Source organism: Gorilla gorilla, chromosome 12, assembly GCF_029281585.2.
Source record: "Gorilla gorilla gorilla isolate KB3781 chromosome 12, NHGRI_mGorGor1-v2.1_pri, whole genome shotgun sequence".
Classification (NCBI taxonomy): domain Eukaryota; kingdom Metazoa; phylum Chordata; class Mammalia; order Primates; family Hominidae; genus Gorilla; species Gorilla gorilla.
The window spans coordinates 66990395-67009523 of NC_073236.2; the positions used below are offsets into that span (position 1 = coordinate 66990395).

The 19129-nt window shown below is 38.4% G+C and overlaps 1 protein-coding gene and 1 non-coding gene across 4 annotated transcripts in view; one reads left to right on the forward strand and one right to left on the reverse strand.

Moving 5' to 3' along the window:
* Positions 1 to 19129, forward strand: part of EXOC6B (exocyst complex component 6B) — a 647056-nt gene that overhangs the window by 49634 nt on the left and 578293 nt on the right. The gene's annotated exons all lie outside the window — the stretch shown is intronic.
* Positions 17056 to 17124, reverse strand: LOC115933644 (small nucleolar RNA SNORD78). The gene has a single exon (XR_004069508.1). It is a non-coding gene; the product is annotated as a small nucleolar RNA SNORD78 (small nucleolar RNA).

Below are 19129 nucleotides of genomic sequence, written 5' to 3' on the forward strand. Positions count from 1 at the left end.
ACAGTTTTATTTATTTCTTTGTATAGATTTGAGTTACCATTTAGTGTTTTTTCTTTCCAGCCTGAGGGACTTGCTTTAGTGCTTCCTAAAGGTCAGGTTTACTAGTGACAGAGTCTCTCAGTTTTTGTTTATCTGGGGATATCTTAATTTCTTTTTCATTTCAGAGGATAGTTTTGCCAGGTAATGAATTTTTGCTCAATGTTTTTTTCCTTTCAACATTTTAAAAATTTAAATAAAAAATATTTAAAATAACATTTTAAATATGTTATCTCACTGTCTTCTGGCCTCCATGGTTTCTGATGAGAAATTTGCTGTTCATCTTATTGAGGATCCTTAATACACAATGAGTTGCTTCTCTCTTGTTGCTTTCAAGAATCTCAAGAGTCTGTTTTTCTTTTTTTGAGACAGAGTCTCACTCTGTTGCCCAGGCTGGAGTGCAGTGGCACGAGGATCTTGGCTCACTGCAACCTCTGCCTCCCAGGTTCAAGCGATTCTCCTGCGTTAGCCTCCCAAGTAGCTGGGATTACAGGCATGTGCCACCACGCCTGGCTGATTTTTGTATTTTTATTAGAGACGGGGTTTCACCATGTTGCCCAGGCTGGTCTTGAACTCCTGACCTCAGGTGGTCCTACCACCTCAGCCTCCCAGAGTGCTAGCATTACAGACATGAGCCACTGCTCCCGGCCTGTCTTGTATTTTGACAGTTTGATTATAATGTGCCTTGGTGTGGATGTTTGTGAGTTTATTCTGCTTGGAGTTTGTTGAACTTCCTGGAAGTATATATTCATATTCTTCATCAGATTCAGGAAATTTTTGGTCATTATGTCTTCAAATATTCTTCCAACTTCTTTCTTTCTCTCCTTTCCTTTTGGAACCACTGTTATATATTGTATGTTATATATGTATTATGTCCCAGATATTAATCTTGTATTAACTTTTATAAATACATCTCCCCATTTTGTTGTCTATTTTTTCACCTAATTCATATTGCAAATTCTTATACAGAAACTTAACTTTTTTTTTTTTTTTTTTTTTTTGAGACCTGGCTGTCTCACCTAGGCTGGAGTGCAGTGGCATGGCACGATCTCAGCTCACTGCAACCTCCACCTCTGGGGCTCAAGTGATCCTCCCATCTCAGCCTCCTGAGTAGCTGGGACTACAGGTGTGTGCCCCCATGCCTGGCTAATTTTTGTATTGTTTGTAGAGATGAGGTTTCTCCATGTTGCCCAGGCTAGTCTCGAATTCCTGAGCTAAAACAATATGCCCGCCTTGGCCTCCCAAAGTGCTGGGATTATAGGCGTGAGCCACCTCTCCTGGCCAGAAGGTTAACATTTTATTTAGTAAAATCGACTAGTCTTTTTCTTTGTGGCTTCTGAATTTGATATCTTGCTTAGAAGGGCCTTTATTACCTTAAAAGTATAAAAATATTATTCTGAATTCCTTTTAGATATGTAGTATTGGTTTCTTAATTGAAATTTTTGTTGAGATAATTGCAGTTTCACATACAGTTATAAGAAATTACATATGTAAGGGTATATGTATATATGTGTGTGTGTATGTGTATTTATCTCTATATGTTTTTATTGCCTGCTCTACAGTGATGCAATTTGTAAGAAATTACAGAGAGACTCCATGTACCCTTTACTTAATTCCCCTCAGTAACATCTTGCAAAACAATGCTATAATATCAAACCAGGATATTGACATTGATATAATTCACCTACATTATTCAGTTTTCTATGGTTTTACTATAGGCATTTGTGTGTATATATTTAGTCCTGTACAATTTTATCTCATGTAGGTATGTGTATTCACCACCACAGTCAATATATCAAATTGTTTCATCACTGTAATGATGCTATGGTACCTTTTAATAATCATATCCACTTCCCTGTTTCCCCATCACTAATTCTGCCAACCACTGTCTCCATTGTTAAAGTTCTGTCATTACAAAATTGCTGTATAAATGAGGTCATATGTTGTAACCTTTTGGTATTTTTTTTTCTTTTTCTCAGCATCTCAGCATAATTCTCTGGAGATTCATTTGTTGTTGTGAGCATAAATTGTTTATTCCTTTTTTTGCTGAATAGTACTCCATGATATTGTTTTACCACAGTTTGTTAACCATTTACCTGTTGAACACCTGGGCTGTTTCTTGTTTTGGGCTGTGGCATAATAATAAATTGTATTTGGTCTTTGACCCTGACTTCTGGCACAGAATTCCTAAACTGCATGGAATTTCTTAAGTGAGAAGGCCATAGGTTTATGTTTTGTTATTCATAAGAAGCTCCTTTCAACCATACCTGAGTTTATGCTAATGAGATAATTCTTGATGAGGCCCTAGATAGCTTTAGGAGAGGGGCTAGTTGCCAGAAAGACCAAGCCTTGATTAGAGGGTTGGAATACTCAACTTCTTCCCCCAACCTCCAGGGAGGGGAGAGAGCCCCAATCACCAATGGCCAGTAATTTGATCAATCATACCCATGTAATTAAACCTCGTTAACAACTCCTAAACAATAAGGAGTTTCAGAGAGCTTCCAGGTTGGTGAACACATTGAGTTGCTGGGAAGGTGGCATGTCTGAAGGGGACATGGAAGCTCCTTGCATCCCCCTCTTTCTCATAACTCTCCCTATGCACCTCTTCCATTTGGATTCTCCTGAGTTATACCTTCAGTAGTAAATCAGTAAGAGTAAGTAAGCAAAGTGCTTAACTGAGTTCTATATTATTCTAGTAAATTATTGAACCTGGTAGGGAGGGGAGGCATCATGGCAACACTTGAATTTGTAGTTGGCTGGGCAAAAATGTGGGACATCTGGGCACTTAGTTTGTGACTGATGCATGATGTGGGTCAGTTTTATGGGACTGAGCCCTTAACCTGTGGAGTCTGATGCTAACTCCAGCAGATAGTGTGAGAATTAATTAGAATTGTGAGACATCAGTAGTGTCAGAGAATTGGTGTTGGAAAAGATACTACATATTTTTTGTCAGGAGGAGAAAGAACCATTCATTGGCTATTATGAATAAAACTCCTGTGAACATTCCTGTACTGATTTATATGTATATATATTTCAACATACGTTAACATTTCTCTAGGGTAAATGCTCAGGAGTGCAGTTGGCTGGACTGTATGTTAAGTGTATATTTAGTTTTTTTAGTAACTTCAAAAATATTTTTGCAAGTGGCTGTACTGTTTTATATTTCCATCAGTAAAGTATTAGTGACGTAGTTTCTCTTCATTCTCACCAGTATTTGGTGTTGTCACTATTTTTTATTTCACCCATTCTGATGGATAGTGATAATGTAGTATTATTTATTATGATTAGATTTTCAGCTCATCTTTATTATTGTGTTCTACAGAATAACCAGCTTATTATTTGGACTACATATGCAGAATTTTCTGTTGCTACCTGTTCATATTTTCACTGAGGTAGCCTGTTGCCCTTCCAAAGATTGCCAGTATTTACAAACATTTCTTGTAAGACTGGGTGATAATATTAATGAATGTTTTTTTGATACTATGTAATGAAATATATCAATATTTGGAAAACCTATACAACCCAGTGAATCAGTATTTTTTAAATGACCAGTGCCTGATGTTACAAAATCACATGAAATATTCATTTGAAGTATAACATAGACTAATGGGTTTTAATGTAACAAGGTACAAAAAATTTACTGATGTGGTTTCAGATTTCACATTGTAACTTTAAGAAAGTATCATTTGTCACATTCTAAAATTATACCAAAGAATATTTATATATAATTATCTGAAAAGTCTTTGAAAATACTTTTTAGTTTTCCAGTTACATGTATTGTGAGGCTGAGTTTTCTTCATATACTTTAACCAAAACTGCGCATTGCCATAGGTTGAATGCAGAGGCTACAGAATCCAGATGTCTTCTGTTAAGACGACATTAAAGAGACTTTCACAAATGTAAAACAAACTGTTTTAACTATTTGTTTTTTATTTGTATAAAATATACTGTTTAACTTGTAGTGGGTTCACTGTTAATTTTAAATGAATTAATTATTTTCAAGGTTCTCAGTTTTAGTTTTTTTTCCAACTTTCTTGAGGTATAATTTTAAAAAGTATATACCTAAGGTATAGAATGAGATGTTTTGATATATATACACATTGTGAAATGATTATTAAAATTGTGCTAATTAACATATTCATCAACTCACATAGTTGCCTTTTTTTTTTTTGGTGAGAAAACTTAAGATCTGCCCGGTATGGTGGCTCATACCTGTAATCCCAACACCTTGGGAGGCTGAGGCAGGTGGATTGCTTGAGCCCAGGAGTTCCTGACCAACCTGAGCAACATGGTGAAATCCCATCTTTACACCAAATGTGAAAAAAATTAGCTGGGCATGGTGGCTTATGCTTGTGGTCCCAGCTACTTGAGAGGCTGACATGGGAGGATCACCTGAGCCTGGGAGGTTGAGGCTGCACTGAGTCATGATTGCACCACTGCACTCCAGCCTGGGCAACAGAGTGAGACCCTGTCTCACAAAAAAAAAAAAAAAAAAAAAAAAAGAAAATCTAAGGTCTACTGTCTTAGCAAATTTAAATTATACAATATAATAATGTTATTAACTATAGTTACCATGTTGTACATGTTCTTCTATAGTTCTCTGTGGTTCTTTTGTAGCTCTTTAAATTTCTTTTGGATGATTATTTTGAAATCTTTGTCAGACAGTTCGTAGATCTTCATTTCTTTAGGGCTGGCTACTGGAGCTTTATTTTGTTCCTTGGGTGGGGGGATTATGGTTTTCCTGTTTATTTGTGATCCTTCTGGCTTTGGTTTGGTAGTTGTGCATTTGAAGATGTAGGTACCTCTTCCAGTCTTTACAGGCTGGCTTTGGCGGGGAAAGCCCATCACCAGTCAGCCTACTCAGAATCTCTGAACAGGCTGATTGGTCGAGTGCACAGGTTGGCTTTCTTCTGAAGTCCTTGGGTAGGCTGGCCTGGTCCCTGGGTCAGCAGGTAGGCATTCCTAGCACCTGGGTTTATAGGATCAGTCCTGTTCCTTGGGTGTGTGGGCCTGGATTCTGGGGTCATGGGGATCAGCCTGGTAAAAAGATCTACTGGGTTGGCCTGGCAATAGGGTCTGCAGGAGCAGGCCTGAAGCTTGGATCCACAATGACTAACTGGCAATGGGGCAGTCTTGGTGTCTCTTTCCATGGAGGTGAGCCTGGTGCCTGGTACCATGTGGCTGGGCCTAGAACCTGTTTCTGTGGGGACTTGCCTGGCACCAGGTTCTGTTGGGCCAGGCCTGAAGCCTGGGGCTTTGGGGGCCAGCCTGGCACTGGAGCTTGCCTTAAGCCTGGTCCTGCAGGGGCAGGCCTGGAGCCTTAGGTCATTGGCTGTCCTTGTGTTGGATTTGGCCTGGAGCTTAGGTACATGGCGGCTGGCCTGGCACCGAAATTCACTGGGGAGGCCTGGGGCTGGGGTCCCCAGTGAAGTAGGGTACTCATATCATTCTCGTTTTCCTCCAGCGAGGGTCTCTCTTGTGAGCTTCACGGATAATGTGAAGCCATCTTTCATACCCTCTTTAATGTATATTTTCTTATTTCTGCATTCTACCTAGGTGCTGTGATCTCTTACCTGGATTCCTTAGTTCTTTTGAATATATTTTTGTACTTGGATGTTTGTTCAAACTGATGTTTCTGTGAAGGGATGTGTGTTGGAAACTCCTATTCTGCCATCTTTCTGACATCGCTCCTCAGTTTTAATATCTAAAATAGCACATACTAATATATATATAATTCATATAAGCAAAAGCTCTTTAGGGTACTCAGTAATTTTTATTTTTCCTCTTTTCTTTCTTTTTTAGAGATAAGGTCTCACCATGGTGCCCAGGCTGGGCTCGAATTCCTGGCCTTAAGCGGTCCTTCCACCTTGGCCTCACAAAATGCTGAGATTACAGATGTGAGCTACCACATCCAGGCTCTCAGTAATTTTTAATAATGTAAAGTAGTCTTTTGTCCATAAATTTGGCTGCTTGTTTAGATAAAAAGAAACTAAAGAGACATGACAGCAAAATGTAATTCATGATCTTAGACTGGATACTTTCCAGTAGGAAATGAAAATGCTCTAAAGAGCATTATTGGGATAATCTTCAAAATTGGAATTTGGACTGTGGGTTAGATATAGTTGTATCAATGTAAATTTCTTGAATTTGATAATGGTACTATCATTATGTAAGAGAGGAGGTACACACTATAGTTTTACAGGCATGATATATGAAGCCTACTTACAAATGGTTTAGAAAAATAAGCATGCATATATATGTAGGAAGAGAATGATAAAACAAATATGGCAAAAATTAGTGAACTCTGCATAAAGGCTATACAAGAGTTCTGTGCAATGTGAAATTATTTCAAAATAAAAATTACAACAATTATAAAGAATATAATGAATATCTTAGAAGCAATTTTTACAAATTAATTGGCGAGTGTTTTATTGTGCTTGTGATGAGTATGAAATGTTTTCAGCAGTTGAAGACCCTTCTGGTTATGTAATAACTTTGTAGTTGTCACCACTTTTCAGAGGATACTCTTTATGCTCTGCTGCCCCCTAGTGACTATATGCTCATCAGCAATTGTTTCTTCCAAGTGTAGCAAGTTGGAAATGTAGAGCACTATAATCATTATTTAAAAACAACTTAGTGTCAAGTCAAATAATTTTTCTGGGGGCGAGGGGGAAGACACTACCATGAAGCCATATCAAATGGCCTCCTTTTTTTCTTTGAATTTTTTAAAAATTGTATTTTTGTTCTTGTGGTTCCTTTGTATTGCATCCTCAGTTCTCTCTGTCTCTCTCTGAAGGTAATATTTACTGATTTCTCACCCAAGGGCAACAATGAAACTTAACTTGTGTACTCTTCTGTTATTCTTTCCTCTTAGCATTAAATATCAGGGAATAGTATTATCTTAGTGCTTTACTTTGTAGTCAAGCATACTTGATTTGGCCCATAATCTCTCATTTGTAATCACCAAATCCTAAAGGGTCTAAAAACTATTTGTTGTCAAAATCTGCCTTAATTCATTTGGCAAGAAAACCTGATGTGAGTTGACTTAATATATTAATAATCTTTATATTTACCACTTTTGTGAATATTCTTATATTTTACTGCTGAAATATGAATGTGTTTGATTATGGAATGCTTAAGATCTTACTGGGATGTTACATAATATGTGACAGATGAGCTGTATTTTTTTTAAATGTACAGAATTTGGTATTATGAAACATTTTGCTACAAGGATTTTCGATTAGGGATTGTAGACCTGTAGTTGATTTGCCTAGCTTTGGCTCACAGTTACTGGTATAAGATAGTTGACTAGTTTATTCTACTTTCTATCTTCTCTCTTTTTTTCCTTAGGTGTATAATTTTTATGTACTATTTTTATGTATCATACTTGATCACTTTTAATCTGACCTTGTTTTTGTCTTAGAGTTGCAGTTAAATATATTCAGTCTTCATTGACATTCTTTTTTATTGAAGTTTTCCCTGTCATCTAGTTGGGTTTGTGTTCCTCCTCTAGTAGTTGCCTTAAGAAGGACTTATGTGAACAACAATTTTTGAGTTATTGTATATTCAAATTTTAGCTCTATAGACTTTATATTCAAAGGCTAGCTTGGTTGAAATTAAAGTTCTTGGCTCATGTTTTGTTTCCTTGAGTATCTTGTCTTCTGGTGTTCAATGTTGCTGTGGAGAAGTCTGATACTTGCTGGTTTTTCTTTTTCCTAAGTGCTTATTCTTGATTCTTATTATTTTTGGCTGTCTATTGACTCTTCTTCTTCCTATTTTATTTTATTTTATTTTTGAGATGGAGTCTTGCTCTGTTGCCCAGGCTGGAGTGCAGTGGCACGATCTCGGCTCACTGCAACCTCCACCTCCTGAGTTCAAGCAATTCTCCTGTCTCAGCCTCTCGAGTAGCTGGGATTACAGGCACGTGTCACCACACCCAGCTAATTTTTGTATTTTTAGTAGAGACAGGGTTTTGCCATGTTGGCCAGGCTGGTCTCGAATTCCTGACCTCAGGTGATCTGCCCGCCTTGGCCTCCCAAAGTGCTGGGATTACAGGTGTGAGCCACTGGGCCTGGCTCTTCCTTTTTTAGTTGTTAGACATTACTCAAAGAATTTCAGCATGTATCCTTGACTCATTAGAGTATAATATACATTAATATTTTTATCACTTCCTCGACACTGCTAGGAATATGTAACACTTTTTCATTTATCCTTTCCTACATCTTACACTGTTGTCATGAATTTTAATTTTACATGTAATTTTGTTCCCACACAACATTATCCTTATTATTTCGTAGAGTCACCATTGATGTATGTTTACTCTTTTGTTTGATTCTTCATTTCCTCCTCCATCTCTGTGCTTCATTCTGAGGTCACTTTTCCTTTTGTATGCAGAACTCCCTTTAGCATTTCTTTTAGTGAAGGACTCATTTATTTTGTTTGTATGAATAATGTCTGTATTTCACCTTATTTTAAAATTGCAGTAAAATATACATAACATATACTTTACCATTTTAACCATTTTTAAGTGTACAGTTCAGTGGCATTAAGTATATTCACATTTTTCTGTAGCCAAAACTGCCACCTATCTCCAGAACTTGTCTAATCCCAAGTACCTGGGACTGTAGGCACATGCCACTGTGCCTGGCTAATTTTTTTTTGTAGAGACAGGGTTTAGCTTTGTTGCCCAGGCTGGTCTTGACCTCCTGGCTTCAAGCAATATTCTTGCCTCAGCCTCCCAAGGTGCTGGGATTACAGGTGTGAACTACCACGGCTGGCCAAGTATAGTTTTCTTTACATTCATCATGCTTTGGGTTTATAGGGCTTGAAACTATGGACTGATATCTTTCATAAGTTTTTAGAAATACTTGGCTATGATGTCTTTAAGTATTGCTTCTGCACAATTATACAATGATAAAATTTCTTTCAGGAGAGTTACAGATTTAAAAATATTTTCATAATATCAGTTAGATGTTATTTACTTAAAAAAAAAAAAAAAGCTTAGGCCGGGCACAGTGTCTCACGCCTGTAATCCCAGCACTTTGGGAGGCCAAGGCGAGGGGATCACCTGAGGTCTGGAGTTTGAGACCAGCCTGACCAACATGGAGAAACAAAATACAAAATTAGCCGGGGAGAAAGAAAATACAAAATTAGCCAGGGGTGGTAGCGCATGCCTGTAATCCCAGCTACTGGGGAGGCTGCGGCAAGAGAATGGCTTGAACCCGGTAGGCGGAGGTTGCAGTGAGCCGAGATCGCACCATTGCACTCCAGCCTGGGCAACAAGAGCCAAACTCTGTCTCAAAAAAAAAAAAAAAAAAAAAAAAAAAAAGCTTGCATTCTCCCAGGGGAATAGAATTGAGTTTCTTAGAGGCTGCACGATGTGAAAATATCATTGTTTCAGTGGTGAATGTTATTTATACTTGTATGTTCTTTTATTTAATTTTTTTCTTCTGTTTCAATTTCTTTCTTTCTTTCTTTCTTTCTTTCTTTTCTTTTCTTTTCTTTCTTTTCTTTTCTTTTTTTTAACGGAGTCTCACTCTGGCCCCCAGGCTGGAATCTGGAGTGCAGTGGCATGATCTCAACTCACTGTAACCTCTGCCTCCCGGGTTCAAGTGATTCTCCTGCCTCAGCCTCCCGAGTAGCTGGGATTACAGGCCGATGACATTACTCTCCTCTAACTTTTATATTTTTAGTGGAGACGGGGTTTCGCCATTATTGTCCAGGCTGGTCTTGAACTCTTGACCTCAGGCGATCCGCCTGCCTCGGCCTCCCAAAGTTCTGGAATTATAAGCGTGAGCCACTGGACTTGGCCTTTTTTTTTTTTTTTTTTGACAAGGTCTCTGTGTCTCCCAGGCTGGAGTGCAGTGGTCTAATCTCTGCTCACTGCAACCTCCACCTCCCAGGCTTAGGTGATACTCCCACCTCAGCCTCCTGAGTAGCTGGGACCACAGGTGCATGCCACCATGCCTAGCTAACTTTTTTGGTATTTTTTGTAGAGATGGGGTTTTGCCATGTTTCCCAGGTTGGTCTCAAACTCCTAGCCTCAAGCAATCCGCCGGCCTCGCCTCCTAAAGTGTTGGGATTGCAAGCGTGAGCCACTGTGCCTGGCCCAGTTCCAATTGTTAATGTGGCTAATGTCAACAAACATAACACATACACAAAAGTTCTTGGGAAACCCAAGGGAAATATATATTATATATATTTGAGACCGAGTTTTGCTCTTTTGCCCAGGTTGGAGTGAAATGGCGCGATCTTGGTTTACTGCAACCTCCGCCTCCCGGTTTCAAGCGATTCTCCTGCCTCAGCCTCTCCAGTTGCTAGGATTACAGGCGCTCGGCACTACACCCTGCTAATTTTTTGTATTTTTAGTAGAGACGGGGTTTCACCATGTTGCCTAGTCTTGTCTCGAACTCCTGACCTCAGGTGATCCACCCGCCTCGGCCTCCCAAAGTGCAGGGATTACAGGCGTGAGCCCCCGCACTCGGCCAGGAAACCCAATATTTTTTGAGAGCGTAAAAATAGTGCCAGGCAAAAAATTTTGAGAACTGCTGGCTGAGGGCTTTTGATGGTGTCCCATGTTTCATTTTTCTTACATTCTTCTGTATTTTACATCCTTTCCTTTCCTTGTTCTCTTTGGGCTTCAATGTGGATTTTTTTTTCCTTTTTTTTTTTTTTTTTTCTTTTGAGACAGGGTCTCATTCCGTCACCCAAGCTGGAGGGCAGTGGTGATCTTGGCTCATTGCAACCTCTGCCTCCCGGTTTCAGGCGATTTTTGTGCCTCAGCCTCCTGAGTAGCTGGGATTACAGACGCGCACCACTACGCCCGGCTGATTTTTCTATTTTTGATAGAGATGGAGTTTCACCATGTTGGCCAGGCTGGTCTCCACCTCCTAACCTCAAATGATCCACTTGCCTCATCCTCCCAAAGTGCTGGGATTACAGGTGTGAGTCACTGTGCCCAACCTCAATGTGGATTTTTTCAATTGACTTATTTGCTGGTAAACCATCTATGGAGTTCTGAATTTTAAAAACCCAGTTCTGGGTTTTCTCCAGTTTTATAATAAAAAAAAAATCGTAAGGCTGTAGTGAAATTCTCCATCTTCTCATGTGTTTTGTTCTTTTCCTTTTTTCTTGTATTAATCATAGCCATTTTTAAAGTTCTTATCTGATAAGTTCAATATCTAGATCATCTGTGAATCTTGATTTTTAGTCATGTGATTTTTAGTCATGTGATCTTCTCTTGGCACACTTGGTAATTTTGGACTGAATAGACATTAAAAAAATTGTGGAGGTTTTGGATGGTGTTTTCTTCCTTAAGTGAAGGTCCCTCCCGTCTGCTCCCACTTTTGGTAAGGCAGATGGTATGGGAATATTTAATCCAGTCAACGACTGAGCTGGCTAAATCTAGGGTTCAGCTTTAGTTAGGGTGTGGCTCATTACTGCCTTAACGCTATTGTCCTTCAGACATTCTGAAGAGCCTGGAGTGATGACTAGGAGCCCTTCCCTTGGTAGATCCTTAATTCTTTTCTTTCCTTTATACCTCAATACTACCTAACATTCTGTTGGCTTCTCTGAGTCTTTTTGCTTATCTTAACCTCTCTCTTTGTATAGCTTAAGAATTCAGCAAATGTGTTGAGAAAATAATAACAGTGCTATGTATTCTTCCCATTTTTCCTCTTCAGGATTCTAACCTCTTATGCCTCTAATTTAAGGTACCGGGGTTCTCTAAAACTGTCAAAAGCTGATTTTCCTGCCTTTTGGTCTTGACTTTCTGCTTGTTCCCTTTACCGGGAACTTCAGCCTCTTGAATGGAGATTTGGTACTTACCTTGAGGGGGAAAAAGTGACTGAAGAATATTGGCTGACCCATTCTTACTATTCCCCTCTTCTCCAGTGTTCTGTTCCCTTAAATTCTGGTTGCGGGAGCAGTTCTGTTTTTTGTTTTTGTTTTCGTTTTTTTGAGATGGAGTCTTGCTGTGTCACCCAGGCTGGAGTGCAATGGCGCAATCTCGGCTCACAGCAACCTCCACCTCCCGGGTTCAAGTGATTCTCCCGCCTCAGCCTCCCCAGTAGCTGGGATTATAGGCACCAGTCATCATGGCTGGCTAAGTTTTGTAATTTAGTAGAGAGGGGGGTTTCACCATGTTAGCCAGGCTGGTCTTGAACTCCTGACCTCAGCTGATCCACCCACCTCAGCCTCCCAAAGTGCTGGGATTATAGGCCTGAGCCACCACGCCTGGCTGCCTGAGCAGTTCTGTTAGTCCCTCAGGAAAGAATATCATAAACAGGTATGCAGAAGACCTGGAGAGGTATTCATTTATTTATTTTTATTTTAAATTTTTTTGAGAGAGAGGGTGTTGCTCTGTTGCCCTGGCTGGAGTGTACTGGAGCTCACTACAGCCTTGAACTCTTGGCCTAAAGCTATCCTCCTGCCTCAGCCTTCCAAGTAGCTGGGACTACAGGCATGTGCCACCATGCCCGCCTAATTTTTTAAAAATTTTTCTTCCTAAATGGAAGGGACCTTATCAAGTCCCTTTTTTTTTTTTGTAGTGATGGGGTCTCACCATGTTGCTCAGGCTGGTATTGAACTCTTGGGCTCAAGTAATCCTCCCACCTTGGCTTCCCAAAGTGCTTGGATTATAGGTGTGAGCCACCACACCTGGCTGGGAGTATCAGTTTAGATTGGAGCAGGAGAAAGGAGAATTTCAAGAAAGAGATTTACAGGCAAAGGGATTCCAGCCAGGAAGGAATGGCAATATTAGTATACGATCTGGCTTAAAAGTGAAGAATATTTGTATAGTTAAAATAATGCAAATGTTATTTGTTTGTTTGCAAAGACAAAGTATGGGCCATCTATGAAAAACAATTATGATTATAGAACAAAATATATGTGTTTATCAACTCTATCAGTGTAAAATTCATTTCCACAGTTGGAGAAAGTAAGGAAAAGATATAAAGAGAAAGTAAGGGGGTCAGGCACGGTGGCTCATGCCTGTCATCCCAGCACTTTGGGAGGCTGAGGCAGGATTGGTTGAGCCCAGGAGTTTGAGACCAACCTGCGTAACATAGTGAGACCCCATCTCTACAAAAAATAAAAAAATTAGCTGGATGTGGCACATGCCTCTAGTCTCAGCTACTCTGGAGGCTGAGGTGGGAGGATTGCTTGAGCCTGGGAGGTCAGGGCTACAGTGAGCTGTGATCACACCACTGCACTCCAGCCTGGGCAACAGAGTGAGACTCTGTCTCAAAAAAAAAAAAAAAAAAAAAAAAAAAGAGAGAAAATAAGGGAGAGGTAATGCTTCATTTTGCACAGTTGGGAATCAAGATAATCTGTTTTTAATAATACAAGAAACAAAAGCATAACTATATTATTTATATTACAAAAGCAATCTTTAGAAAAACTAAAAGGGGTATATAAGTATTGAGAGGAGAGGAAAAGGAATGATATGGTATGATGAGGTAATTTTTGATCAATTATAGTAGGAAATAGACAATATCTAAAATGGATAAAGGGAAAATGGCAATATTATCTTTTTTTTATATTATTTTAATTTTTTAAGACAAGTGCTCGCTCTATCGCCCATGCTGGAGTGCAGTGGTACAATCACAGCTCACTGGAGCCTTGACCTCCTGGGCTCAAGTGATCCTCCCACTACAGCCTCCCGAGTACCTGGTACTACAGGCATGCCACCACACCCGGCTAATTTTTGTATTTTTTGTAGAGACAAGGTTTCACCATGTTGCCCGGGTTGGTCTCAAGCAATCTGCCTGCCTTGGCCTCTCAAGCTGCTGGGTTTACAGGTGTGAGCCACCACACCCATCCAATATTATATTATTTGAAGATATGGGCTTACTTCTCAAGAATTAAAAATAGAAACATTTATAAAAGTTCAAATTGGGCTGGGTGTGGTGGCTCATGCCTGCAATCCCAGTGCTTTGGGAGGCTGAGGCAGGGCAGATTGTTTGAGGTAGGAGTTCAAGACCAGCCTGGCCAACATGGTGAAAACCCATCTCTACCAAAAAATACAAAAATTACCCGGGCGTGGTGGCACGCACCTGTAGTCCCAGCTACTTGTGAGGCTGAGATAGGAGGATCACTTGAGTCTGGGAGGTGTGCAGTGAGCCAAGATCGTACCACTGCACTCCAGCCTGGGTGCCAGAGTAAGACCCTGTCAAAAGAAAAAAAAAAAAAAAAGAAAAAACACGTTCAAATTGACTTTCTCTGGAAAACAGGAATGGAAATTCAAGAAGCTCAAACAACTCCTTGAGCAGGATAAACATAAACAACAAAACAACACCAAGGTACTATACAAAGGAATGACAACAATAGCTCTAAATACAGGAAGGGGGAAATGGAAGTATACTCAATTAATTATAAAGAAAACAGGATAAGAGGAGATAATTTATGTTAACACAATTACCTATATGACTAGGTTTAACTCTGTTATCTTGCTGTTTGTTTTTTGTTTGTCTTATCTTTTTTTTTCTCTTTATTTCTCGTTTCATATTCTCCTTAACTGAATTAGAACAACCAAATACTTTTAAAGATTCCATTGTTAGGTATACCTTCTTAGTGTTTTTTGTCTTGTTTTGTTTGTTTTTAGTGGTTGCTTTAGGGTTTACAGTATGCATCTTTAACTTATTGCAATGTATTTTCAAATGCTATTATACGTGTTTGTATATAACATACAATCCTTAAAACAGTATATTTTCATTTCACCCATTGATCTTTGAGTTATCATTAATTATATTTTACTTCTACATGTGTTTTGAATTCCATAGTTCATTATCATTATTTTTGCTTTGAACAATCAGCAATCTTTTTTTAAACGTTATCTTTTAAAAGATTTTAAAATAATAAAAATATTGTATATGTTCCTATATATTTACCAGTTTATTTGCTCCTTATGCTTTTGTGAAGATCCAGATTTTGAACAGATTTTATATTATTTTTGCCTGAGGAACTTACTTTAACAGTTTTTATAGTGCAGGTCTGCGGACAACAAATTTTCTAAGGTTTTGCTTTGTTGATTGATATGTTTGCTAGGTATAAAATTCTTGATTTACAATTTTTTTTTTCCTTTAGCACTTTACAGGTATCTTTCCATTGTCTTCTTCTTTATATAATTTGGATGAGAAGTCTGCAGTCATTCTTTCTTTGTGTTTTATGTTTTATTTTCTTCCCTCTGCTTTTGCTTTTAAGGTTTATTTTTCTTTATTAGTGTTTGTTAGCAACTCCAAGAAGGCTTTTCTGACTAATCCATTTCTGTGCTGAACATTCCTTTATTTTTCATTGCTATATCACCTAAGTGTAACAGATTTAAATGTTGTATTACTTTATACACAGGTTTTTTCTTCTTTTCTTTTCTTTTTTTTTTTTTGAGACGGAGTCTCACTCTGTTGCCAGGCTGGAGTTCAGTGGCACCATCTCGGCTCACTGCAACCTCTGCTTCCCCAGTTAAAGTGATTCTGCTGCCTCAGCTTCTCAAGTGGCTGGGACTACAGGCACATGCCACCACGCCCAGCTAATTTTTGTATTTTTTGTAGAGATGGGGCTTCACCATGTTGGCTAGGATGGTCTTGATCCCTTGACCTTGTGATCTGCCTGCCTCAGCCTCCCAAAGTGCTGGGATTACAGGCATGAGCCACCATGCCTGGCTTTTTTTCTTTTTTTTAAATTTGAGATGAGCAGTATGTTGCTCAGGGTGATCTTGAACTCCTGGGCTCAAGAGAACCTTTGACCTCAGCCTCCTGAGTAGCTGGGATTACAGGCATATGCTACCATCCTTAGCTCCTGAACAGTTGTATAATTACTTTTCATTGTGGTTTCTTATATATTTCCTTACTAATTATAGTATGGGCACCCTCAAAGGAAGATATTCTTTTCTTTTTGTTTTTAGTAAATTCTCAGTCAATAGATACTAAATGAGCCTATGGCAGGAAAATGCCCAAACCACCTAACATAGCCAATCTTGTTAAATTTCTGAGAAAACAGTGTCTATTTAATTTGCTGAGGCCATTTATTTTATTATTTAATAGTCAAATTTCTCTTGCCCTTTAAAAGTCTATTTTAGTTTGGTCCATTTTGAACATTAAAAAAAAAGGTGCTGCTGTTTTCCCTCTTTAAATAAATAATCAAGTTACTTTATAGATTGGAGAGCTAGAATGTGGTGGTGATATTTCATAGCTTTTGGAGAGTGCCCTAAATGCAACGCTTTGGAGAAGTAATTTATTGGCAAGCAACTTTGTTTCTTAGTGATGATTGGGGTCACAGTAGATCATCACTTTGTTGAGTTTAGAGTTCACCTGTATAGAATATCAGATTCTCTAAAGAAGTTATACAGCCCAAACCAGATTGATCTATTGATAATGGAAGAGTAATGAAAATGTACAGTAGGCCTCAGGTAGATATCTAACAAATTTTAATCATATGTCTTTTTTTTTTGAGACAGAGTCTTTCTCTTCAGCCAGGTTGCAGTGCAGTGGCACAATCTCGGCTTACTGCAACCTCCTCCTCCTGGGTTCAAGTGATTCTCCTGCCTCAGCCTCCTGAGTAGCTGGGATAATAGGTGCACACCACCAAACCCAGCTAATTTTTGTATTTTTAGTAGAGATGGGGTTTCACCATGTTGGCCAGGCTGGTCCTGAAGTCCTGACCTCAGGTGATTCACCTGTCTCAGCCTCTGAAAGTGTTGGGATTACAGGCATGAGCCCCCCTGCCTGGCATCATATGTCATTTTTGAGAGAAGTGAAATTTGCTTTCCACAGTTACCCATTGTAATTTTTTAATTCCTTGTATTGAACTAATCATGCAGTTTTAGTGGTCTCTCTTTTCAGAAAGATGTCTCTTAACATGTTAAGCTTTATCTTAAAATATTTGTATTGTTGGTTTAGTTTTTCCTCAACTTTTATGATTTGAGTTTTGTTATCACTTGTGTTAAATTTTATTTTCATTGCTCTAGGACCATTTTTTCAAATAAATTCATGTAGATCAAGGTTGTTTCAGGTCTTTTTTCTTTTCTTCTTCAGTGTTAAATTAACTTGTCTACATACTCATTTCGGGTCAGACATTTGATGAACATTATTACATGTTTCACATTTTAGTCTTACTATTCATAGTATTAAAAATAAAATCAACTTAGTATTATTTATGTAGTTTAACATATAGTTGATTTCTTGATCTAAGTAGAAAGTAAAATTATTGAATAGAATGGACACTAAGATGACTTCATGTAGAGACAGTTGACAAAATGAGGTCTTACTCTAAGTCTGTGACCATCAGTAAACTAACACTGTCTTGAAACCTAAAAGGTTATGTAGCAAAGCTTACTCTATGATATGCCAGGGAAGTTTGCTGGGAGTATGATCCAGATCATTGGTTCTGGATGCTAACATTTGGAAATGATTTTTTTTGGTGGAGCATCTGTGACCTTGGAACTATGAATTATCTTAAAATTTCTTTTCAAGAGAAGGAGCATATGAGAGGAAGGGTAAACAAAATATTTTGTTTATAATTTGCTATAACAATGATTTAATACAGCTTAATATTAAACAGCTCTGGAGACCTAAAATTTATCTCACTTGGTTTTCACTGGTGTTTCTCTCTGACACATGGTGTGAATCAACTGTCCTTCCAACTTGAAAGAGCAGAGAGTTCACTGACGCAACTCCCTTGTTCTGGGAATTGTTTCTACTGTGCCTTCAAAAGGTAGGGACATTAAAAGCTTTGGCTTGTGGCAAATTCTCTCCAAGTTGGACACAGTTGGGGGGCTGAATATTGGCTTAAGGAAGTGAGGTTGGTGGCTTTTTCTATTTCCTGGACTTTTTCTAAAGAATCAATATTAACTTTTTCAAGTCTCTACTTGACGTTATGTGATTAACAGTCTTCCCCGTTAAAATTGGAAACCAGCAAATCTCTGTTTAAATGTTGGTGCATGCCAGGGTTCTTCAGTTCTTCTGTCTTAGATTCTAGAGTTTTTTGGGTTTCTGCCCTTTCCCACGTGGATTTTTTCTTTTGTGAAAATCTTTCTGTACCTACTTAACAAAGGGAAACATTGAAATGAAAAGTTGAAATGGCAAAGTCATTGTCCCAAAAGTTCTCACAAGACTGGAAAAATGAACCATAGTTAATAGTAGTAAATTGTAGATTCAGAGTATCAACTACATGCCTATAGCAATATGGAAAAACACATGGAAAAATTTTATGACTCTGAGTTCAATATATAGCATGATATGACTGTCAAAACTGCATAAGCATTAGTATTAGGCTGTTAATAGGAGCTAAGTAACAAGGTTAAAGGAGATGGGCCTTATTTTTCTCATTTGACCATGCTTGATTTAAAAATTTTTAATATTTATAGAATGCTTTCTGTATGCCAGGCACTGTTCAGAATTCTTACATTATCTCATTTGATCTTCACACAGCAACTGTATGAATTGGTTCCTACCATTATCTGCATTTTGCTGATGTGGAAACTGAAGTATACAGAGGTTTAATAAACTTGCCCAAGATCACACAACTATTAAGTGGTAGAACTAAGGCTCAAATCCTGAAAGTCTGGCTATGAAGCCTGTGTTCTTGCCCACTGTGCTATACTGTCTTTGTTGTTACACTTAAAGAAAAGTGACTGCTGGAACATGTCCAGAGGGTAAAACTACAATTGAAAGGCTGTTTATATGTAGAATAGTTGAATAATTTGAGATTGTTTAGTCTGGAGAAGGAAAAAAAGGGATCAAGGACTTGTTCTCACTGGTCCTTTGAAGGCAAAAATAAGATAAATGGTGAAAATTATAGAAAGGTAAGTTTTAGTTTTCTATAAGAACTTTGCAACAGCTGTTGAAATGGGATTGGTTGCTTTGCAGTGAACTTCTTTTTACTAGAGATGTTCCAGCAGAACTTGGACTAGTATTTATGGACATAGCTGGAAAATTTGTTATGTCTGTAAAATTGGGCTGGATCATCTCTGAGGTTCCTTTTTTCCCTGTACACTTCAATGTTAAAGAGTTTATTAAAATGGGCTAGTCTATTACTGTCCTCAGACAAATGCTTCTAGAAAAAACACACAAAATTGTTTCCTAATGGAAACATGGCACCT